At 44.8% G+C, this 25,160-nt stretch overlaps 2 long non-coding RNA genes across 6 annotated transcripts in view; one reads left to right on the top strand and one right to left on the bottom strand.

Moving 5' to 3' along the window:
* The window catches only part of LOC102118340 (uncharacterized), a 173,662-nt gene that overhangs the window by 84,915 nt on the left and 63,587 nt on the right, over positions 1-25,160 (top strand). For all 5 annotated transcript variants that reach the window (XR_010580158.1, XR_012421618.1, XR_012421615.1 and 2 more), the window contains exon 3: positions 21,956-22,127. This is a non-coding gene — a long non-coding RNA (uncharacterized lncRNA). The remainder of the gene's footprint in view (positions 1-21,955; positions 22,128-25,160) is intronic.
* Positions 4,175-25,160, bottom strand: part of LOC135966652 (uncharacterized) — a 52,288-nt gene continuing 31,302 nt past the window's right edge. Inside the window, exon 3 of the long non-coding RNA XR_010580159.1 lies at positions 4,175-4,488. This is a non-coding gene — a long non-coding RNA (uncharacterized lncRNA). The remainder of the gene's footprint in view (positions 4,489-25,160) is intronic.

The raw sequence follows: 25,160 nt of genomic DNA, 5'->3' as shown, positions 1-25,160 counted from the left end.
TCTCACTCTGTTGCCCAGGCTGGAGTGCAGTGGCACGATTTCAGCTCATTGCAACCTCCGCCTCCCGGGTTCAAGCAATTCTCATGCTTCAGCCTCCCCAGCAGCTGGGATTACAAGCATGTGCCACCATGCCCAGCTAATTTTTGTTTTTTTTAGTAGAGATGGGTTTCACTATGTTGGCCAGGCTGGTCTTGAACTCTTGGCCTCAAGTGATCCACCTGCTTCAACCTCCCAAAGTGCTGGGATTACAGGTGTGAGCCACCGCATCCGTCCAGTTCTTTTCCTTTTCTTTCATTAATGATTACTTTAGGTAGTCTGCAATTTGAATCTACTTATTTTTTCAAGGGAGTGTTTCTGAAACACAAGGTTGAGACTAAATGTTTCTATATTTTGTAGAATGTTTTATGGCTTATTAACACATTTTAAATACGTATGTTTTGGACTCTGAAAAATAAGGTAAACCTTACCACTTCTATTTCTGTATTGATTTCAATTTCCTGAATTGAAGTAACAATAACATGGAGAGAGGTTTTTTTTTTCATTTTTCACATAGACCCAGATGATGTTGAGCAGGTAGCCCAATTTAACCTTTTGTTTTTTGAATGAAGCTAATAAGACTAAATGTTGGAAAACAAAAGATATTACATTTATTTAATAACAATGCAGGTCTAAAAACCCAGGCCAGTATTAAAAGCTGAGCAAAGAAAAACAACAGGAAAGTCAGGTGAATAAAATTGGCCAAAATAGCTATAGACTCCAAAAGAGAGGACCTTGATTTGGAGAAACCAGAAAATGCCACCCTCTGCAAGAGAAGCTCACAGTGACCAGTAGAAAATTAATGAACTCAGGCACCTGTATGTATACACCAGGAACTGGGTCATTTGTCAGCGTGCTGCAGAGGCTCAGTAGTGTTTCCGGCGGTGTGTGCTGGAGAAGGTCACTTCTGTAAGGTAATACGGGGATCGAGGGTGCCTGGGTATGCAGACCTCTCTGTATATTGTTCCCCTCTCTTAGAGAGGTGAAATGCTCAATAATGCTTTAAATGCTCTGAGAGGCCCTCCTAGGAAAACAAGCAAATCCAGGTTAATTTCATTTAACCCAGCGTTTTCTACAAGGAGTTTGACTCTAGGCCTCTCTTTGTAGGACCACTTTCACTGGAGGTTAGCATAAGCCTCTCACATGGATTATCTCATTGAATTCCCGTACAGCCCTACATTAGTAGGGGACTAATTTGCCACCATTAGTCCCCACATGTGATGAATAATTAAGCGGAATCTAACAGAGATGAAATAAACTAACCTCAGGGAACAGTGAGTGCTGGAACCTGGGCTGACTCCCCGCAGCCTGCACAGAGTCTGTGTCCCACACACTCCCCACCCAGGCACACCAACAGGCTCTTCTGAGCGGCCACAGGAGCTGCCCAGTTCCCAAGAGAGGTCCATCCCCTGGGTGGAGATAGAGAAACTGGGCGTTCGGAGCCCAACAGCTCTCAAGTACTGTTTCTCTTAAGGCCACCCAGCCACCCCTCGTTCTCTGGTTGGTGCTCACCAATGGGTCAATGGTAGAAATTTTGTTTTCCAGATAGGTTTATTGACTTTGAGAGAAGAGTATGCTTTGCGGACTGGCCTTTGTGAATGCATCATCCTCCCCGCAATCCGAGCAGGGCTTCACCAGGTCACAAGGGAAGCACTAACTGTGGACATTCGGGAAGGGTTGTACTTCGTCATGGGGGCTGTCTTGTGCATTGGGGATGCTTGGGAGCATCCCTGGCCTCCACCTACCAGAGGCCGGTAGCACCCCTCACCCTCCCCAACAGGTTGTGGTGACTAAAAATGTCTCCAGCCATTGCCAAATGTCCCCTGGGGGGCAGAATTGCCTGGTGAGAATGACTTCAGTTAGACCATTATGTTAATTCTCACCCACCATCCATTTGCATATCTGTGAGCATGAATCAGGCTACAGGAGCACTCCCCAGTCTTGGGTGAATGGAGAAACTCGGCATTCTGAAATTGCACAATATTAGGCTGTTCTCGCATTGCTATAAAAAATACCTGAGACTGGATAATTTATAGAGAAAAGAGGTTTAATTGGCTCATGGTTCCTCAGGCTGTACAGGAAGCATGATACTGGCATCTGCTCAGTTTCTGGGGAAGCCTCGGGAAACTTACAATCGTGGTGGAAGGTGAAGGGGGAGTAGGCATGTCACACATCACATGGCAAAAGCAGGAGCACTTTTAAATGACCAGATTTTGCAAGAACTCACTCACTGTCATGAGGATAGCACTAACGGAATGGCACTAAACCATTCGTGAGAAATCCACCCCCATAATGCAATCACCTCTCACCAGGCCCCACCTCCAACACTGGGGGATTACAATTTAATATGAGATTTGGACAAGGACAGATCCATCCATCACATAGGAAGCTGAAACTTAGTGACTGAATCTCAGGGCACCTGGATCAGTCAGTACCTCAGGAGGAACCAGAGGCCCACTGGGACTGGGCAACTGAGATGAGCCTAAGGATGATCAAGATAGTGCCAGTGGAGTTGAGGGCGTCAACAAGGAATGATGCAGCATGCTGGGCCCAGCCCAGCTGGAAGTGATTATCATCCCCACACCTGCAGGAGCAGATGAGTAAGCAGTTTCCCGAACCTGGAATGTTGTATGGAAAGGCTGCCCAAGCCAAGCTGTAGCCCTTAGGACAGGGACACAGCCTTCTGGAGCAACGTGGCATGGAGTGCCAGGGAGAAATGACTCCTTTCATACTCTTCCTCCCTCCTTCCTGTTTTTTGCTGTCTTCCTCCATTGCCCAAGGTAATAGAAAGCCAAAAGACTAAAGAGTGGTGAATGTGGAATATTGGCTCTCATTCTAGATCAGTTTTCTCCAAATTACTCACAAGCCATCCCAGCGTCATTTATTATATGATTCTCCTCCCCAAATGGAGTGCTTATTTATTGTATATTGAATTGTTACATAAAAGTCTTATTTTTGTTGATTCTGTTATGCTACATTATATACCTTTTAAAAAACTAGCTCCTCATTATTCCAATTATTTGCTTTATGACATGTTTTAATATCTAATGGAGCTAGTTGGACTAATTTTGCTGCCAAACTGCAATTTGCCATTCCCCCTTCCTCCTTCTTCATTTATTTTCCCATTGTGTGTCTTAAATGACTAACAGCCAAAACCTTTCTGATTGCAGTGGGCAGATTGCCCGAACCTTACTATGAATTTAGTACTCTTTAACACTTATCCAGGTTTTCTTTGATTTGCTTTCCTTTTCATTAAAAACAAAAAATTCTTGAAAATTATTCCTCTGCATGTTTGCTAGAATGGTTTATTTCACCTTGGATGTATGCATTTATTTCCTTTCCAAATGGAAAATTCTATAAAATTAATAAACAAGCACACCACACCCCTCCTTTTTTTAGACCAGTATTTCCAACAGTAGCCTCAGCTTTGTTTTGATCACCAGTTATGTCCTAAGTCTTGTTTGAGCAGTGTTGCTTTGTTGAGACCTGATGCTTCACCCAGACACACACCATTTGTTCAGTGTAAATGTTTTGTTTTTAATGAGAAAAATTTAGACTCAATATCTCCAAGAAAAGTAAGATTTTGATATCTGACATTACCACTCATCCTTTGGGATGTGTAAAATGCACAACATCTGGGTACAATAAACAATAATAAGGTCTAATAATGTTTTCATTGCTCAGCATCCTTTTAATAATCTGTCCACAGGTTTTTTTTTAAATATCTCAAACAAATAACAAGCAAGTTTCAGAACCACAGACATCATTAGCTTATATTTCCTGAGACTGATTCCGCAGAGTGAACTAGGAACATACACAGGTGAGATAAAGTTTCTGCTTGAGAGAGACATTTATCACAGCACGCAGGGAAATGCCTAATGAGTTACACGAAAGCAAAACATACAGACTCTTGCAATTTTGATTTGTGCTGCATTTTGAAGCAGGCGCTGTGGGATGAAGGGTCGTGATGATTAAGCTCCAACTGGAGCCAGTGAAACAATGTAAACAATTTACCATTCAATTTGGCTAACTTTCCTTTTTTGTTTGTTTGTTTTTTTAACATGTTAAGTACCTTTCGGTTTCACACAGCTTTAAAATGTACTAAATAACACTAGCAAGAATTCCACCAATGCAGCAATAAGACAAGACCATAATTTATGTGGGAAATTGACCAAAACAAAAATACATTGCTGAAAAAGGTGAAGAATGGCTTCCCCTTTCTCTTTCTCCGTTGGTGGAGCGATTCTGTGTACTTGGCTCCAGCAGGCAAAACAAGCGTTGATAAATTAGGTGTTGCAAGCACCCTCCTGCCAGGTTAGCAGGCGGGACCTGTGGCATGCTTTCCCTCACTGGCTGTCACGCTCTCTCTCTCTCTCCTTGGGGACATCAGGAAGCTGTCCAGAAAAATAATTGCTTGACATGGTGGGTGGGTCAGGACCCTTTCCAAGCGACCTAGAAGAAAGAATAAAATATTACATTCAAATATCTGTCTAGCAAACATGCCTATATTTTGTGTTTCCCATAATTCCACCATGCAAACAAGTCAGTTGATGTATATTACCTTCAAACAGGGTGTTAAGGGAATAAAAAGTAGAAATGTGTGGTCTCTTCCTTACAGAGGTACAAGTAACAGAACATTTCTAATTTAAAATTAGCCAGCAGTATGAGATACTGCTAGTGTTTATATGTGAACTAAAGACTACAAAGAATGTGACCTTTTGGGGTACATCCCCCAAGCAGATTAGAGAACAGGCTCTGTGGCAACTCTGAAAGGAACCTGGCTCCAGGGGTCAGGGGCCTCTCAAGATCCTCAGCCGAGAGCTCAGGAACTAACACATCTCTCCAGCAAACATCCAGCAAACTGGAAATTGTGAGATATCTGAACAGCATCCGTGGTTTTAAAGAAGGGACCGGCCTGTACAAATCCTCCCTGTGCTGACAGCCTGCCTCAGGAGCACAAGAGAGCTCTGAAATAACCAATTCACGTTCTCAAGGAGATTTGAGGACATTCTTTAGAGAAAAGGGAACAGTATAAACTGAGAAGGATGCTTTGTAAGTTTTGTTTTGTTTCTAATCAAAGTAGCCAATGGTAGATTGGCTCCTCCAGAAAACTGAGCATTTATTACTTTTATAATCAGAAAAAAGTGCAACTATTTGCATTTTGGATTTTAAGAAGAAAAGCATACAGTTAGATACATCTCTGTGAAGATTTCAAAATTCCAGAAATACAGGCAACCTGCTGAAACAAAACAAAACAGAACAGGCATGTCACTTCTTTGCAGCAAGATATATCAGTCACAGTGGACCAGCGACTTCCCAGTGTTGAGGGAAGCATCCGATCTTGCCAAGTCTCATCCCTTCCTGTGGCCACAATCACAACGATCTCAGGAACTGGAAGGGCCCCTTGCCTCACTGTGAAAGTTGCCAGGAAAGATCTCCTGAGAACTGAGCAATGATCAAAATGTGGAAGGCAATAACAGGGAAGATTGGTATAAAATAAACCACATGAAATGGACATGAAGGAGTAAATAAACATTGATAACAAGTTTATACAACTCAACGCCTCAATGCAAAAGTAAAAAAAATAATAATAATACTAAAAAGAGGCCAGTTGCACTGGCTCACGCCTATAATCCCAGCATTTTCAGAGGCTGAGGCGGGAGGATCACCTGAGGTCAGGAGTTTGAGACCAGCTTGGCCAACATGGCAAAACTCTGTGTCTACTAAAAGTACAAGAATTAGCTGGGCATGGTGGCACATGCCTGTAATCCCAGCTACTCAGAAAGCTGAAGTAGGAGAATCACTTAAATGTGGGAGGCGGAGGTTGCAGTGAGCCGAGATAGCGCCACTGCACTCTAGCCTGGGTGACAAGAGTGAGGGTCCATCTCAAAAATAATAATAATAATAATAATACTAAAGAGAAATGATCTGTAATGTAAAAATAGTTTAATGATAATCATCTGCATTTTAAATTCTCACTGAGTTTACCAACAGCTTGGAAGGGAGATAGAGCAAAAGAAAAAAAAACCAATAACATGCTACATGCTTTCATCCTATGTGAGAAAGGTAAAAGACCAATGACATGCTACATGTTAACATCTCATCCTACGTGAGATAGCTAAAAGATGCAGTTTATACAAATGTTGATTTAAATATATATATATATATGTGTATATGTACAAATCAAACTTAAGCATTACCGTTGTTAGTGAAATAAACAGAAAACTCACAAATCGTCCAGAAAAAAGAGAACAAGTACTGCCTGGCAATATGGCAAAAGGTAGGGAAGGAAATACATTGGAAGCATGAGGGAAACATAAATAAACATCATAAATTAAGATGACAGAATTAAGACCAAGCAAATCAGTTAATATGGCAAAGTAAATGTTTAAACTCTTCTGTTAAAAGACAAACTCTTAGACTGTATAAAAGCAAATATAAACTTTTATGTTCCTCCGAACGATCCTTTTAAAATGTGAGCATCCCCGTAAAGGCAGGTTCTTGGGAAAATAATTTCCTGGAAGTGCATGTCTTCTGACACCTAAAGGACAGAGAGAAAACGAGCAAAAGGCCATGAATTCATCCATCTGCATTCACTCAGCCAGCATCTCCGGAATGACCCTGGACACTGCGTGGGTTGTGGAGAATACGATGGTGAGGAAGACACTACGTCTGCTCTCTGGAGGTGCCATTCCGGAGAGGAGCACAGACGTGGGAAGAGGTGGTGACCCCACGAAGGACACATGCTGTGAGGGGAAGAATGGCAAGCACAGGGCTAGCCTCCCCCACCTCAAGCCAAGAAATCAGTTCAAAGCCGGATAGGGTCATTACATAATTGGTCATTTGTGTCTGTAACTCTCATAGAGAAACCCAGATTAAATAATATATGCCTACACGCTCAAAATGTACCCCACTTCGTGTACGTTTCAGTTGTTAATTTTTTTTTCAGCCGGGGTCGCTTCCCTGTGTGGACGCACAGAGCCTGATTCTCCTGCACAGCTCTCGCAGGTGGATGATGCTTGGAAGCTGGTTGAACAGAAAAAGGCTCTGAGCTGCACAAGGGAAATTTTCCTACAGTAGTAGAGTCAGAAGATGAAAATAAGGGTCCAGGAAATCACTGCACAGAGCAGGGAATTGAAGCATTACCCTGTTGGGGGCGGAGGTGGTCGTTGGAAGCATGCAATTACTTTCAACTGTTTTTATAACTGGTCAGCCGTCGGGCCAGATCTAAGGCTTTCTTTAGTCAATGGCAAGGTTTTTAATAATTCTGTACATTTTCAGAGCCCTCAGAGGCAATGTGAGACAATTGCAGCTTCTAACATGTCTCACATCTGTGCAAGTGACTTAGCTTATTCCAGTTGGGGACCGGCTTAGGTTGGGCTCCCCCAGAAGCAGACCCCCAAACCAAGATGTGAGTGCAAGTCATGTATTTTAGAGGTGATCCCAGAGAGCCATGGCAAGTGAGTCGGGAAAGGGGCTGGGGAGGGTGGGAAACCAAGGCAGGGAGTTATTGTAAGCAGGTCCTCCCACCTCCCCCCAAGGGCATTCGGGCTCATCCGCTACATTCTGCTGGGGGAAGGGGAAGCTGGGTATTCACCCATTCACTCCCTTCCACCATGGTTGAGAGCAGCCCTGGGATATTAACTCCCCAGCTTGGTTGGCCATGCCTGGCCTGCAGCCGTTGAACTCTTTCGCGCACCAGGCGCAGGAGTCTGAAGGTCACAAGCTGTGGGCATGTATATGAATGGAGAGTACCTAGGTGATGCTGGTGGGGTGCTGGCAGCATCCATTAAACGACTGTGCCTTCACTCTTCTTGCTATCCCCTGCTACTGGTTTCCTTTTCACATCTTTGTTAAATTAATGCTTGTATATATTTTTTAATTTTTAAAGATACTTTTATGTTGCTCAGGCTGGTCTCAAACTCCTGACTTCAAATGATCCTCCTGTCTCAGCCTCCCAAAATGCTAGAATTACAAGCATGAGCCGCTGCACCTGGCCGGTGCCTTGTGTCTTATTCTGCTAAACTGCTGTGGCTTCACTCCGTTACACTATCCCTCCCTCCTTCCTTCCCCCTACTTCCTTCTTTCCTGTCTGCAAACATTTACTGAATGACCACTCATTTCAGCCCTGGTGATGAAAGATGACTGGACCTTTACATGCACAGATTCTTCACGACACTGTATTGGCAAGGCTAGGAGACAGGCATGCGTGAAGTACTGTGGAACATGGAGCTAGCGTCTTCTAGCTCGAAAGTAACTGCCAGGGAACTGGATGAAGTGACTCCTGAAAAGGCAGTGCAAATACATGCGTCAAGCTCAGAGCGTGCAAGGTGCTGGTTGAATGTGATGCTTGATTATGACAGCAGGTGACAGGTGGGCTGATGTGTTATGAGGAGTCTCTGCTGCTCCAAGTTCCCATCACTTTCCCAGCAAGGAAGTCAGGAGATGAATGACCTCCACTGTTGAGGACGGAGGAGGCCACAGTACATGCTCTATTGATGCATTTTCCAAGTGGAATTCAGGTCGTAGCGTAAACAGTTTGTGGAAACTTGAAGGAAGACATATGACAGACGACATGCTCTTTAAACAAAGTAAGTCCACTGTCACCTCTCCTTAAATCCCGTCCTTCCCAGAGAATGTTCCCTGAGTGTCTAATGTGCACATCACATATCATTCAGCCAGATGTTCAAGCCAACCTTGTGCGGACCTCTCTGTCATCCCTTGAACTCAAACTTCACTGTATAAAATGAACCCTGGGGAGCCTATTATAATGATATTCCTAGGCCCTGTTCCAAACCTACTGAATCAGAATCTCTGCTGGTGGTCCCAGTACTCTCAGGTTTAGGCACTTCTTATGCAGCCAACTGTGCTTTCTCTGGGTTAGAAGAATGATACACTCATTCATCCATCTATTTATGTATCTGCCCATCCGTCCATCCACCCATCCACCCATCCATCCATTTATCCATCCATTCGACCATTTATCTATCCATTATCCATCCCCATCTGTCCATAAATTCATCCATTCATCTATCCGTTTATTCACTTAAAAATATTCATTGAGGACCTACTATGTGCAAGGCACAGTACTAGGCAGTGGAGCTACTGAACAAAACAGACAATAACTCCTTCCATCAGAAATGTCACTTTCTTAGGAGGGAGGCAGACAAGAAAGTGCCAGATAGGTCAGGTATGTGGTATGTCAAGAGTAGTAAGTGTTATGGGAAACCTAAAGCAGGGGAGAGGGATGTAAAATGTAAAGGGGCAACTGAAATTTTAACAACAGTGGCTGGAAAAACATCCTCTGAGAAGGTGACATTTGCATTGAAGACTCAAGGTGAGACAGCCCACCATCAACATGCTCAATGGGGAGAGAATTCCCCCCAGAGGGACCAGCTCCATCTGGCAAGGCTCTAGAAATAGAGAGAAAGCCAGCACAGCTGAGCTGGGTGAGTCAGAGGTGAGGGTTGGGGTGTGAGATCATAGAGGTAGGGAGAAGCTGAGGCCACTGGGGGACTTTGGGTTATTCCCTGGTTGAGATGAGAAGCTCTTGGAGGAACTGGAGCCGTGGAGCCCCTTGATCTGATGCGTGCTTTCACAGGATCGCTCGGGCTGCTGTATATAGAATAAACAGAAAGGTGGGGAAGTAGATTCAGGTAGTCTCGTTGGGAAGCAACCACAATGAAGTTCTCAGACCAGCAGAGAGTGTTCAAATTTTTTTGCTTTAACAAAAGGATTTTCATTCAGAAATGGATGTGACAAATAAGCAATAAAACATATGAAAAATACAAAACATACTCCAGATAGAAGATGCTGGGTGTGTTAGTCCATTCTCATGCTGCTATGAAGAAACACCCAAAAACTGGGTAATTTATAAAAGAAAGGGGTTTAACTGACTCACATTTCTGCAGGGCTGGGCAGGCCTCAGGAAGCTTACAATCATGGGGGAAGGGGAAGCAAACATCCTTCTTCACGTGGTGGCAGCAAGCAGAATTGCAGAGTGAAGTGGGAGAAAAGCCCCTTATAAAACCATCAGATCTCTTGAGAACTCACTCACTATCATGAGAAGAGCATGGTGGTAACCGCCCCCATGATTCAGTTACCTCCCACCAGGTCCCTCTCATGACACATGGGGATTATGGGAACTACAATTCAAGATGAGATTTGGGTGGGGACACAGCCAAACCATATCACTGGGTATCACAAGGCCACCCCAGGCTGATTGTGCTCCCCACAATCCTAGGGGCACCATTGCATGCACATTGGAGCTGTGCATGCAACAGCCCTACTTGCGCTGGGGAATTAGCAGGGAATGAAGCTGGGACTCTGAATATGTTTGGAAGGTAAGGCCAACAGGCTGTCTAGCAAGATCCCTTTCACAGTGGAAATGGAATCATCTTTTGTCATTTTCCTCATGTGGGTCCCCTCTGCAGAGCAGTTTCAGTGTAGAACTTTCGTTTGGATTCTCAAGAACCAGCAGAAAGTCACCGAGTGCTGCCCTGGTTTTGTCATCAGTCATCAATCTCCCAAAAGCCTGGGGAAGATAACATGGAGAGTGAGCCCAGATGTATCTTTGGAGACAAGGTGCCCATTAATAGAATGTCATATTTAGTCAATGACATTGTAGGAATTTGTAAGTGTTTTCTGAAGGGAAAAACATTTTGTCTTTGATGGATTTTCTGTTTTACAGACATAATTAATCACACGTCTTAAGAAATCAATTTCTCTAATAGCAAAAATAATCTATGTTTTGCCAACTGGAAACACCACTTTCATTTAAGAAACACTCTCCATCAGTTGATTGTACTTCTTGGCGCCAGAAGCAAGGATGCCGTCCATATGCTCAGATTATAATGATTCACTGAAGAAATATGAAGTTCTCAGACCAGCAGAGAGTATTCAAATGCTTTTGCTTTAACAAAAGGATTCTCATTCATAAATAGATGTCACAAATAAGTAATAAAATACAAATATACAATACACAAAGTATACAAAACAATTGTTTTGTATACAATTATTCAATTGTTTTCAAACTTCTGAGGAATAGGCATATTCTGAAGAGTGTCATGTGATAATGTAGAATCAAAGAATTGAACTCATACGCAGATGTTAACCTAGTCCCCTTCCCCTGCCCCCATGGCAGGACCCCTCTTCAGTATCTTCAGGAAATGGGCTTCTACTCCCTCTCCCACCATCAGGGGAGGAAGAGGCTGACACACTGCCTGCTGTTTCCTAACTGAATAGTGCTGGCTGTGGGAAAGCCCTGCTTATTGCCCATCTACCCTCTTGTCATCTCCCCATTGGCACTGGTTAGGTTTTCTGGAATTACAGTTCTTTTCTCAAAAAGGTGAAGCTGGCTATCAAGTCAGTACTAAACAATCACTTTTCTGAGCTCACACTTTCCTCATTCCATCAGCTGCAACAGGAATCCAGTCTTGGTGAATTTTGTTGTTGTTTTTTTTTTTTAGACGGAGTCTCACTCTGTCGCCCAGGCTGGAGTGCAGTGGTGTGATCTCGGCTTACTGCAACCTCTGCCTCCAGGGTTCAAGTGATTCTCCTGCCTCAGCCTCCCGAGTAGCTGGGATGTGTGTCACCACACCACCTAATCTTTGTATTTTTTTTTTTTAGTAGAGATGGGATTTCACTATGTTGGCCAGGCTGGTCTCAAACTCCCAACCTCAGGTGATCCACCCACCTTGGCCTCCCAAAGTGCTGGGATTACAGATGTGAGGCACTGCGCCCGGCCTCAAAAAGGTGAAGGTGGCTATCACGTCAGTACTAAGAATTCACTTTTCTGAGCTCACACTTTCCCCATTCCGTCAGCTGCAACAGGAATCCAGTTTTGGTGATTTCTTAAAGAAGCCATTTGAACCGAGGCACAGCGTCCCAAAGGCACATGGCCTCCACAGAGCTCACGATGTGCTTTCCACGTCTACCCCAGGTTTCCAGAGGGAATGAGGGCTGACACTTACTGAGAGTCACCTCCTTCTTGCCCTGGGGTTGAAGTGGGGTCACCTTGGGGGAAGAAGTCCTACTTCTCTGAAAACAGCAAAGGAACTAACACTTGGCTCACCCCGACTCAGCTGTGCAGGCTTTGTTGGAAGAGAAAACCCCGCATCCCTAATCCATCAGGGTCTGGAAGAAATCTCACAAGAGAGAATGACTTGATTTTAAAATTCTGACTGCCTTTGTCATCCTCCTGCCAGGCCTGACCTTTTGCAGATATGCTTTTAATTAAGCAAGGGTTTTGCTCAGCCTCCTCCCACCTTCTTCAGTTTCCAGCGATGGTGCCAGATTGTTCAGACAACTTCTTAAATTAACACGACGGCTGCCGGTGAACTGGGGGCTTCGATAGGAGGTACCAGTGCCTGCCTTTCTGTGCTTGTCACGGCTGCTTCCCTGCAGACTGAGATCCGGGGCGCTGGGGTGACAGAGAGCACGTGGCCACATCGACGGGTCACAGGGAGGACCTTGCTGTGTGCTGCACATATTTGTGACCTGACCAATGGCTGGCAGGCTGCATCCTGGACTGAATCTAGAAGACACGCCTCTGGGGTGAAGAGGGGTCAACAAAGCAGCTCGTGTTCCCTGCTCCAAAGGACGCAGCTGCAGAGTGTTTTGGTCATGGAGAATTGCTACTGTCCCCAACTCAGAACTTGGAACAAGCTGTCTCGTCTCCAAAATACAAAGAAAAAAAAAGATCAACAGGAACACAAAGTGAGGTGAGGAAAAGTGCACTTGTGCAGCAAGCCCGCTGTTCCTGCCATGAGGAAATGCCGAAGTCACTTAGAACTGACGGCTGAAATGATTGTGGCAAGTGCTTTCTTGCCACACTGGATGAGGTGGCATTTCCCTATTAAAGTCCCTTACCATTTTCTAAGGGGTGCAGTTTAAGGTCATCTTTTTGTGAAATACCTAATTGTACTAACTAAGCCTCCTTTTGGAGAGAACTGACCCTGCTCTTCTCCAAAGGTAAATATTGAATGTGACAGTGGGAGAAAATCATTCAAGTTGCTATTGACACGCTCTGATAAACATTTGGCAAGCAAGAATCTGGTTTGAAATCCACACACCCAAAGTCCTAGGTTGATCACTGTATTCATCTCTAACACAGGTACCTGCAAACAGCAGTCTGTTACATGGGTTTCCTTTGAACTAGGAAGGCTGGCATCCTTCCAAAGGGCCACTGGGTCTAAGGTCCAGCTGCCTGCTTGGTTGCAAAACCTTCTCTGGTGTCTAGAACGTTGGGAGATATCATGGCCTTCTTATGCCCGTAGCCAGCCCATTGATTTAGAACGCAGTTAACAGACAGAAATACAGACACGTTTGCTTCTAAGGTCTTAGGAATGAAATTCCCTTTAGAGCTCACCTGAAGTGGAGTATTAAATGCCTCCTTGCAGAAGGGTTGCTCCTACATTTGTCCTGTTGTGATGCGTACCTTTGACACACAGCAAACACCTAGGATCCTAGAATGTCACACCAGCAAGGCCCTAAGGCATCACGCTTCTGATGACAAACCTATAGCCCAGGGTGCTATGTGACTGGCTCAAGGCCCCACAGCAAGTTGACCTCAAAGCTGCGCCCAGGCTCCTGGGCTGATAAGCCCACACCCCCCATCCTGCCCTCCCAGGATCCTCCAGACCCTTTAAGAGGAGGAGACGCTGACCTGGGCATTTGGAGAGACACAGTCTTCCTGGACTCGGGGGTGGGAGGGGTAAGGACAGTCACCGGGTTGCTGACTCTCTTTACAGTCTCAGGAATTGTACCTGTTTAGGGTCCCTCAGTTTTGCAGCCAATGCCAAGGCAGGTGAGGAAAACAGTCCCGGCCTGCTGTGTGTTGCTGGGACACTTTACCGCAGATGTCACCTTCGCTCTCCTGACTCACCTAATGCTGACAGTGGCGCCCATGGACCAGGCTTTCTTCCCACACGTCCTGAAATGCTCATTTATCAGTGGAAACTCCCTTTGCAGCACCTCAAGGAATTTCCCCCTTCAAGGGTCAGTGAATGACAGCCAGAGCAGCCTACTGTATATGGTATTGTCAGACTGAAATATAGTCGAAGAACTATCACCCAATGAATGGTATTAGACCTGCATGGGGTAGTGCCAATGGGAATGGGAATTCCAGCCCCTTATCTTCCAGAAGAATTCCTCGGACTCCATGGAAGGCCATCGTGCCACAAAGCAGTTCACCGCTGCTGCTTCCCTTGGAGGGCTGTGTCTCAGTGCAAGATGCAAAGAAGTGGACTGGGAAGCATGTTGTCCAGCATTGGTCACCTCACCTGTCCAGGTGGGTGCTCCCTTCTGCAGCTGTCCCCATGGCTTCTCCCCATGAGAGTGGACACCCAGGCAGTGTTCCAGTGTTCACAGAGGCCACTGGCTCAGGAACGGTGCCCCAGTTCATCTCCACCAAGAAGGAAGGACAAAGATCTACTTGCATCCTCAAATAGCATACTTTGAGATTTTAGGAGCACTTTTCTACGGGAAATACTGAAAATGGACTTTTGAACCTCAGGAGAGAAAGAGAGAGAGCAAGTCAGGCTGAGAAACATGTTTCCCAGCAAGCAGCAGCCCGCCTGAATCCCCGCACCTACACATGGGGTGGGCTTCTTGTGGAAGACTGTGGGAACCAAGACTAAATAAATGCTAAGCGCCCTCCGTGCTTCTAAAACGCAAGGCTGGCAACAATACAAAATACAAACTGAAAAGAAAAGCAAACAGGTAGCCCTTCCAGCTGGGCATTGCCCCAGGTGTCTGAATAATTTTGTGATTGAATCAGGCACCTGCCTATAGCATTGTAGTTTATTCCTCCTCAGCTAAAGTGACACACTTAACGAGAATATTGCGTTAGTGTCTGGGCTTCTTCAAAAACAAAGGTAAATAGAAGGGGCAAGAATGGACGAGGGCATGCAGGATTTGCTCAGGACTGTTTGCTTTTGCCCATGGAAACTGCAGTGGCCTCGAGAAGCAGTTGAGTGGGTTGTATAACCCTCAGCTGCTTCGGTCTCAACAGGGAAAATACTGTCCTGGGTAAGCACACCTTGGGTTTTTTTTTGTTGTTGTTTGTTGTTGTTGTTGTTTTAACTGAATCAATTTCTTAGAAAAATGAAGTCTCCATAGCATTTGTTTTCCATTTTTAAGTTGTTGTAAGAGCAATGGAGTGAAATGGAGATGGAACTGCCTCCCAGTGCCTGTGATCTTCACCCACCTGCATCCTTCGTCTGTCTCCGTGTCATTCCCCCTTTATCACACTGTGACCCCCTCTCTGATCACAATCTTTAGTTACACTATCATTACTCACCTCCCAGACAGACTCTGTAGATTTCAAATGTCAAAATCAAGGAATTCTCCACAAGATCATTTAATCAGGAAAACAGAGAGAGAAAGTGAAACATAAATGAATTACAACTCACATTTTCCACACCCTCTGCACCCTCTGTGGATGCTAGACTTCAGCCAAGTCTCCTTCCTAACCATGTGTGCTGCTTGTTGAACTATAAACTAAAAGGTTTGTTTCCAGGGTTATGTTACTGTTGGCTGATAGCGTATCATTTCAAGGGGGTCCATTTTTCTCAGCTTGGCTCAAATCACTTTGGCAGGTTTAATCTGGTCTAACAGCTTTGCTATTTACTGCTGGAATTTCTGTATCTTAAGAGTACCCTGGGAATTTAGCTTAGTGGCTAAAAGATTGACTTATAGCTCCAAACCAGGTGGAAGTCAGGATGCACTGAAAATATACACAAGGATATATTGCAGAATTATCTCTGCTCTGAGAGCATTCCCACGGGCACGGAATTAATTTCTGGTTTTTAAACTGTGCAAAAGTTACTGTATGAATCTAGAGATTTAGAGCATTCCTCAGGTTGAAAGTGGAGAGCTAGGCTGGGGAAGGAGCGGGGACTGGGACACACACAGACCTGGGCTCTGTGATTCACTAGTCCTGTGATCTTGGGTGTGTTCCTTGATCACTTTGAGCTTTCTTCTCCTCATTTGCACAAGAGGATAATAAATCCCCAGTGGAGAGTTGTCCTGGGGATCTAGTGAAGCAATGCTCTGGGGATACAAATTCGTAAGTCTCTGTCTCTATTTAGAAGACTCTCCATCCCCTCCTCTATCTAAATCACTCTCACCTTCTCTCTGTTTATAAAATATGTTTTAAATGTTAGAGAGCCTGAGACTTATGAGGACCATCAGAGTAATAGTGACCCAATCTTTGTAGATGGGACCAAGGTTGATCAAGATTTTTCACAAATTTGTTTCATTCCACTCTTCCAAACGTCTTTGGAAGAGCTCATTCTTACTTCTGTTATCTGCTGAAGAAGCCATGCTACATAATTGAAGATAAGCAAAGCAGGGCCCTAATAATCATAAGATAACAACAATGGCAACGATAACAAGGATGATGATGATGATGACAGCTAACCTTCACTGGGGGCTTCCTTGTACCTGATATTCTATTAAGTGGCCCAACATAGAGTTACTCATTTAATACTCACAACACCTTATTTGATAGGACTATTATGATCCATATTTTATGGATGAGATCATCATGTTTCAGAGATGTCCAAGGTCACCAAACAAGTGAGAAGCAGAACAGCATTCAAATCCCATCTTTTTACTCCATCTCCATATCAAACCATGGTCTAATTATCTTTCTACTGTCTCAAGTGATAGATGACATTAGAGAAGAAAGGTTACCTTTGTAGAAAATAAAATCATCAGGAAGATTTTTAAAGGAAGAAACAGTAAGATCATTCAGCAAATACTTTGGGTGTCTATTAAGATTAGGTGCTTCATTGGACATTGGGAAGCCCTTGAAATCACCCAGGTGAGAGATAGCAGTAGCCAGGTGTATCAGATACTTTCCGTTGTTCCTCATCTGTTTCCCGCTTTCAGCTACTTGGTCTGTATCAGCCACTGCTCTGACCAGCTTTCCATGGATTACAATGAATCACACAGGCACAGCAAAAAATTCATCCAGAATATATACAGAATCCATACAAAAAAAAAAAAGACAATAAGATTTCAAGATGGACAAAGTGTTTGAAAAGTCATTAAGTAAAAGAGGAAATCCAAATGTCCAATAAACTTACATAAAGGTGCTCAACTTCATTAGTTATTTTGGAAATTCTCGTTAAAACCAAAATGCGATGCTCCTCCATACCCATCAAAATGGCTACAATGGAAAGAGTGGAAGCGGTTTGAAGCTACAAAAACTTTCATACACCACTAACAGAAGGATAAACTCACACAATCACTTTGGAAAATTGTTTGGCTGTATCCACCAAAAACACATGTGTGCCTTATGATTCAGCAATTCTGCTCCTGGGTGTACACCAACAGTAACACATGGATATGTTCACCAAGAGGAATGTTCACTGTGACACTATTTGTAATAGTCCCAAATTGGAAGCTTGACAAAAGCCCATGAAGAGTAGAATAGATAAATAAAATATGTTAGCATCATATAATCGAATGTCACACAGCAATGAAAGTGAACATTATACACAGCAGTATGGAGAAACTCACAAACATAATGTTGACCAAAAGAAACTATCAATAGAAGCCATTCATTCCAGCACTACAAAGTTTTAAAATATCTTTAAAAATTAATGAATGTTATTAGAAATGAGGACAGTGGGTCTTCTGGGTTGGAGAGAAGTAGGGAGTGCCTGAAAAAGGGTCTAAGTGGGGCTTCTGGGGTGTTGGTCATGCTTTGTTTCTTGATCTAAATGCTGAGTACCTGGTTGTATTAGTCCATTTTCACACTGCTGATAAAGACATACCTGAGACTGGGTAATTTACAAAAGAAAGAGACTTAATGGACTCGTTCTTTAGGAGCACTTTAGGAGGCTGGGGAGGCCTCACAATCATGGCGGAAGGTGAACAACACATCTCACATGGTGGCAGACAAGAGAAGAGAGCTTGTGCAGGGAAACTCCCCTTTTGAAAGCAATCAGATCTTGTGAGATTTATTCACTATCAAGAGAAAAGCATGGGAAAGACCTGCCCCTGTGATTCAATTATCTCTCACTGCATCCCTCCTACAACACATGGAAATTCAAGATGGGATTAAAATTTTTTTTTTTTTTTTTTTTTTTTTTTTTTTTTTTTTTGAGACGGAGTCTCGCTGTGTCTCCCAGGCTGGAGTGCAGTGGCGTGATCTCGGCTTAAAATCAATAAAATGCTAATGTGACTTATACTGATTAGTGTGGTTGCATTTGGCCACTCTTTGTGATAAACTTACTTAAGTAACCCAAATGAACAATAGCTCCTGGCATTCTTGCTCATAGGTAGCCCCCTCCTACACTGTCTCCAGACTTGGCCATGTGACCAGCTTCAACAAATGGTTCAGTAAGTTTTCGCATGCTGAGTTTGTTTTCTTGGAACGCCTCTTCTTGGAACCTGGCCACCAGGCTGTGAGGAAGCCCAAGCAGCCATCTGGAGATGCCCATGTAAAGTTCCCTCCTCTTACGTGCGGATAAGCATGCCAACTTTGGGAACTGTAGAGGTGATTAAGTGAGTTAGTATACACAAGTGGACACGCAGTGAAAGGCAGGCTCTAGCTGCTTACCTTGACCAAAAAGATTTCCTTCCATTTCTACAAACTCGTACGTTGCCTTCTTCCACACTGCTCAAAGTTCGCCTTTTCTAGGAAGCTATTTGGCACTTCCTAGTCCTCCTCTATCCATCAGCACAGCCTGCACAATTCAGCACAGGAGTATTTGGTTGTGCTCTGGAGCTGGATACTTTAACAGTGAGTCATTGCACTGTATGGCACTGAGAGGCAGTTTTGCCCTTCATCTCATCTGGGCTTCATCACAATGCTATGTGAATTGGGCAGGGTAGATACTATCACATCCATCTCAAAGATGAGAGAACTGATGCGTGGAGGGCTGCCGTTCTCTGGCTGGCCCTGTGAGAGGAGTGGTGGGATCCAAAGGTGGGCCTTCCCCTTCTCTGGTTGCCTTGAACCCCAGGGAAGGATCTGGTGCTTCTTTTCCTTGGTATCTCCTCTCAGGCATCTGCTCTTCCTGGACCCACCAAGACACTCCAGTGCTCTCGCCAATGTTGAACCCAGGACTTTGCTCAATAAAGCTTCTCGATTATGATACTAATAATGCAGCACTGAAACTGAGAGATAGGACGCTCTGCTGAGAATCAGAGGGATGGGTTTTCTCCACATTCACTGAAGAGGGTGCTTCATCATCCACAGAGGTGTCAGTCCTTAAGCACAGCCTGAATGCCACCTGCTGTTGCTGCTTCCGCTGGCTGCCGCTTACTGACCACTGGTTCCATGGGCTCTGTGGTACACAGATGGAAGCATCCTTTCTCCACTGGGGCTTCTCACTGTGACCAGGGCTAAGACAGGGAAATAACCAAAGGATAGTGGGATCAGAGCTGTTGACGGCACACACACGGTGCCATGCAAATCCACAGATGAGGAGAAGCTGGGCAAACTATGTGATGATGTTCATCTTCATTTTGCCCCCCAAGAACCCCCAGGAGAAGGAAGTAAGGATAAACCTAGCAAGATCTGTAGATGCTCTCCAAGACATGTTTATTTCACCTACTTTTCCATTCCTATTGAAGTGGTCCAGGCCCAAGGCCTGTAACCCCCAGCCAGAGTGTGGTGCCCTCCCCAGCCTGGCTGCTTCCTTCAGCCCTGCACCTCCCCTGCACTGGCACATGGTTGCCAGGCTGGCCTCCAGCACAGTCTACACTTCCCACAGCCTCCTCCACAGGCCGTCATGGCTCCTGCAGCCTTTAGCAGCATTTCCCTACTTTTTTCTCACTGCAAAGCTATCTTTGGCCCCAAAGTGTCTTGGCCACCGTGACCTCACAGGGAACAGAGGCAGCTGACACAGATTTGTCTCCTTGATCAGGCTTTAGCCTAAGTATGACGTAGTCAGGAAAACCCTCTCTGGGCTGGTGGCCTGGGGCCACATTGGTACCGCACTATCTTCTTTCAAACTATGGGTGCTCACATGAGGGAACATTCCAGGCATTTGCTTCCTGTGTTAAACAGGACCCTCTACAAAGGCAATGGTGGTGTCCGTTCTGTTCACAATGACAGGCTGCACTGAGCAGAGGATGGGGCCTGTGGCTGGTGTTTCCTAGGTGGCAGCTGGATGGCTACTGGTTCCAGAACCATCCTCTGCATTTGGAGGTCTCTGTCCAGGAAATTCAGGCTCCGCTACATCAGGTTTTATGCTAGAAGCAAAAGGAGATTCAAGCGGGTTTGAAATGACAGGTTGGTGACTTACAGGTTGGTAGAGGAGACAGACTTTATTAACAAGGGCTTCAAGCCTGGGCTCCTCTGTGCCCCTGCAGAGCACGAGGCCATCTGTCGTGCCGGGGTGCCTCTCTACCACCATTGCCCTGTGGAGCAACTCCTTTGCTGGCATTTTCTGTGACTACTCTGAGTAAGTCTGTTGAAGCTAGTATTTGTTGAACACTCATCTGAGTCAGGCACTGTACAGGCAGTTTCATACCTGATCCATACAAGAGCTCCAAGTCAGAGGAAAGAAGGCGAGAGTTGGAGATGTGAAGTCACTTGTCTAACTAATGTCCAGCAGGGAGAAAATGGGAGAGGCTGCAATGGAGAGAGGTCTGCGCGATGCTGTAACCAAATATGCTCAGTTACAGAGAACAGAGTCATGCTTGCCAGTTTAGAAAGGGATTTACCTCGGCCGGGCGCAGTGGCTCATGCCTATAATCCCAGCACTTTGGGAGGCCGAGGCGGGTGGATCACAAGGTCAGGAGATCGAGACCATCCTGGCTAACACAGTGAAACCCCATCTCTACTAAAAAATGCAAAAAAATTAGCCGGGCATGGTGGCGGGCGCCTGTAGTCCCAGCTACTCGGGAGGCTGAGGCAGGAGAATGGTGTGAATCCAGGAGGCGGAGCTTGCAGTGAGCCGAGATTATGCCACTGCACTCCAGCCTGGGTGACAGAGCAAGAATCCATCTCAAAATAAATAAACAAACAAATAAATAAATAAATAAATAAAAGAAAGGGATTTATCTCTGTTACTAAATTGATAACAGAATCACCGAGGAGCTGAAGAATGATCCTAGGTGAGCTTCCAGGACCAACTATGATGCCACAAACGTAGGCTGTTAAGGAAGCTGCCTGTCAAGCAGGGCCCCAAGATGTCACTGCTGCCTCCAGAATGCTGCCCTCCACCCACTGAACTCAGTTCTGAATGCAGGTCTTGAACAGTGCTTCTAATTGGCAGGAGATCAGCTGCAACCAGAATCTTGGCTCTGAGAATATCTGGGAAATAGTGGTTTTAGCTCTCTAGCCTCTGTAGAGCAAAAAGGCATATCCAATAGAGTGGGAGAAAAGAAACCTTGGAGAGGGTAAGTCAGAGGTAGTCCCAAATATCAGTCCAACGTTAAATTGTGATTTCGTGTGTGTGTGTGTGTGTGTGTGTGTGTGTGTGTGTGTGTGTGTGTGTATCTGGTGTGGTATAAGTTTGGGTGGGGTGGAGGTGATCGTATGTGTGCATTCTCTCTACCCTCCTTCCATGCATATGCATCCAGGAGAGATGGGTCCACCTTCTCTCCTTCTGGCACATGCCCCCATATTTCATCTTATCTAACGGTCTTTGTGTCTTGCCAAACTTCTGACTGTGGGGGCCACTGCTAAATGCCTATCCCTAAGGCATTCTCTACTTCCGTACTTCAAACACCCAATATACACTCTTCCCTTTTTCCTTGTCGACAGAAGCCCAGTGTATCTCAGAATGTGTTCAGGACCTCTTGCAGCTCAGGATAGACTTACAAGATGGTTCTGGCCAAGAAGATTTAAGTAGAAGTTTAAAAGGTGAAGCTTCTAGAAAAGCTATTGTTTTCCTAATGAAAAGGGACCATTAGCTTGCATTTCCTTTTGATTTTTGTCCTTTCCTATTAGGTCTTACTTCCTGGAAATGAAACATGTTGCCTAGAGGTGGAGCACCCATTCAGTGAGCCTGTGAGGAAGGCCATTTACCAAGAACAGGAGAAAGCTAGAAGGAGCCCATATCTCTGACTGCCCTCGACAGCCCACACAAGAACTCACGCTGGAAAAAGAAAGCCCTGTTTCGGTAAGCTCATGTGTGTTTAATTTTCTGTTTTTCTGATACACACGAACCCCAGAGAGTCTTCTCTGAACTCAATCTTTGTATACTCAGTTCCATGGCCTAATGGAATTTTAGGGTCAAAAGAGGGTTTAGAGATTACTTAGCTACAGTCATATACTGCCTTATAGATTATTAGCACTCAATGTATGTGTGTCTAGTCTACATGGTTAGTATTAAATTCTCTGAGGATGGAAACTATATGTACATTTAAATGTTTGTGTTGAAAATGTTTTTCAAAACCTTGCTAAGTAAATGAATTCACAGAACCTTTCGCAATGTTTCTGGAGAAACATTTTTTTTGAAAGTGCATGGATTCTATGAAAAATTTGGGGAGGATAGAAAGAAAAAGAAAAATCCTATGCAAAGGTTAAATTTTGAAACTCTTGTTAAAATAAAATCCTTAGCCAAATTAAATTTAACAGAGTTTATTTTATTTTATTTTTGAGACAGAGTTTCGCTCTTGTTGCCCAGGCTGGAGTGCAGTGGCCCTCATGATCTCGGTTCACTGCAACCTATGCATCCCGAGTTCAAGGATTCTCCTGCCCCAGCCTCCCAAGTAGCTGGGATTACAAGCATGCACCACCACGTCTGGCTAATACTTTGTATTTTTAGTAGAGATGGGGTTTTGCCATGTGAGCCAGGCTGGTCTCCAACTCCTGGCATCAAGTGTTCCTCCCACCTCAGCCTCCCAAAGTGCTGGGGTTACAGGCACAAGCCACAGCGCCCGGCCTAAATTTAACAGAGTTTAATTGAGCAAAGAATGATTCATGAATCAGGTAGCCTCCCCAGCCAGAGTAGGCTCAGAGAGTCCAGCATAGCTACGTGGTGGAAGATGATTTATAGACAGAACAAAGGAAAGTGATGTACAGAAAATGGAAGTGAAGTACAGAAGCAGCCGGATTGGCTCAGCATTTGTCTTATTTGAACACAGTCCGAACAGCTGACCACCATAGATTGGCCAAAACTCAGTGATTGGCACAAGGGTAGGTTATAGTCTGTTTGCACTTCCATTTAGGTTGTAGTTCACGATGTACAGAGAAACCTTAGGGCAATCTTAAAATATTGGCTGGTGACATTACTTTTTTTTTTTTTTTTTTTTTTTTTGAGACGGAGTCTCGCTCTGTCGCCGGGGCTGGAGCGCAGTGGCCGGATCTCAGCTCACTGCAAGCTCCGCCTCCCGGCTTTACGCCATTCTCCTGCCTCAGCCTCCTGTGTAGCTGGGACTACAGGCGCCCGCCACCTCGCCCGGCTAGTTTTTTGTATTTTTTTTAGTAGAGACGGGGTTTCACCGTGTTCGCCAGGATGGTCTCGATCTCCTGACCTCGTGATCCGCCCGTCTCGGCCTCCCAGAGTGCTGGGATTACAGGCTTGAGCCACCGCGCCCGGCCGACATTACTTTTAATGGCAAAAACTACAACTACTTTTGCACTAACTTTTGCACCAATACGTAAGGAGGCAGTTTTAGGCTAAAATCAATTTAACAGATTTATTCTGAAAACTTGCTTTGTCTGTTGCTGCATAAAAAACAACCTCGAGGCTGGACGTGGTGGCTCACGCCTGTAATCCCAGTACTTGAGGAGGCTGAGGCGGGCAGATCACCTGAGGCCAGGAGTTCAAGACCAGTCTGACCAACATGGAGAAACTCCGTCTCTACTAAAAAATACAAAGTTAGCCAGGTGTGGTGGCGCATGCCTGTAATCCTAGCTACTTGAACCGGGGGTGCTGAGGTTGTGGTGAGCCGAGATCACGCCATTGCACTCCAGCCTGGGTAACGAGAGCGAAACTCCATCTCAAAAACAAAACAAAACAAAAATCAACCTCGAAATGTAGTGGATTCAAACAACCGTGATTTTATTTGTTCTTGATTTTCTGGGGCTAGAATTTGGGATGATGTTTCTTCTGCTTCACGCAGGTTGGCTGGGATTACTTACTCGGCTGCATTCAGCTGCTGCCTGGGCTGGGCTGGGAGGCCAAGAAGGCTTCACTCACAAGCCTGCCCATGGGTGCTCCTGCTTCTGCCAACTTCTATTGGTCAAAAAAGGTTGCAGGACCTGCTTAAATTCAAGGGAAGGGGAAATAGGCTCTTCTTAAGGAGAAATAGCAAGGCTGTAATACAAAAGAACATGTATGATGGCAGAGAGTGCTGTCACTATCTCTGGAGACAAATCTACCACTCTAACTTTCACTTCTTTACAAGCCGAGATTACCCTGCAAATTGGAATTTTTATATGTGAGGAAAAATTAGTATTTATAGGATCCCTACCATATGCTGAGTGCTGTGCTAACTACTTTCACGTAGAATTTCTCCTTTGCTGTGACCTATATTTTCTGTAGACCTAATCTCTGGGTTCATTTGAACCATCTGCTGATGGAAAGGCAGTAGCTCACAGCTGGTCCATCCATAAAGGAGGGTGCATGACAATTCCGACAGGTGGAACCTCTCCAGCTTCCTTCCATACTCAAGAACAACCCTAAACATGTTCTCTTTGTCCCTCGGGATCACGGGATACCAACTTGCATTCCTAAAAGAGCTCATATCACACTGTTGTTCATTTGGCCTCTCGGGGGATAGAAGCTTATCTTTTTAGAGATTCTTTTATTATCGAAAAGAAATCATTTCTATGATTCTGGGTATCCAACTAAAACTTGTACAAACAGAAGATATTGGATGGGCAGCTCCCTGGCAACGCCCTCCTATTCAATTGTGAAACACCCTCCTCCAGTTCTTCAGAAACTACAAACTAAGGCAGTAGCCCTGTTGATGTCTGTACAAGAACTGATGACAGGCACACCCAGAGGCTTACAGGGTGTTTGTGCTGAACATCAGCCCTGAGGGACCTTCCTGTTTTATCCCTTTTGAAACTCTTGACTGTGATTCAAAAGTAAAGAATAAAACAATAATCTGCCTGTGTACCACAGAGCAACTCTACTGCAGTAAAAACGGCAGATGCAGGAATATTTCATCCACCAGAAATTAACCTGCAGTCAGAGGAAAGC

Source organism: Macaca fascicularis, chromosome 12, assembly GCF_037993035.2.
Source record: "Macaca fascicularis isolate 582-1 chromosome 12, T2T-MFA8v1.1".
In the NCBI taxonomy this organism is placed as follows: Eukaryota; Metazoa; Chordata; class Mammalia; order Primates; family Cercopithecidae; genus Macaca; species Macaca fascicularis.
Note: the sequence above shows the minus strand (reverse complement) of the source record. Positions and strands in the feature narration are given on the sequence as shown.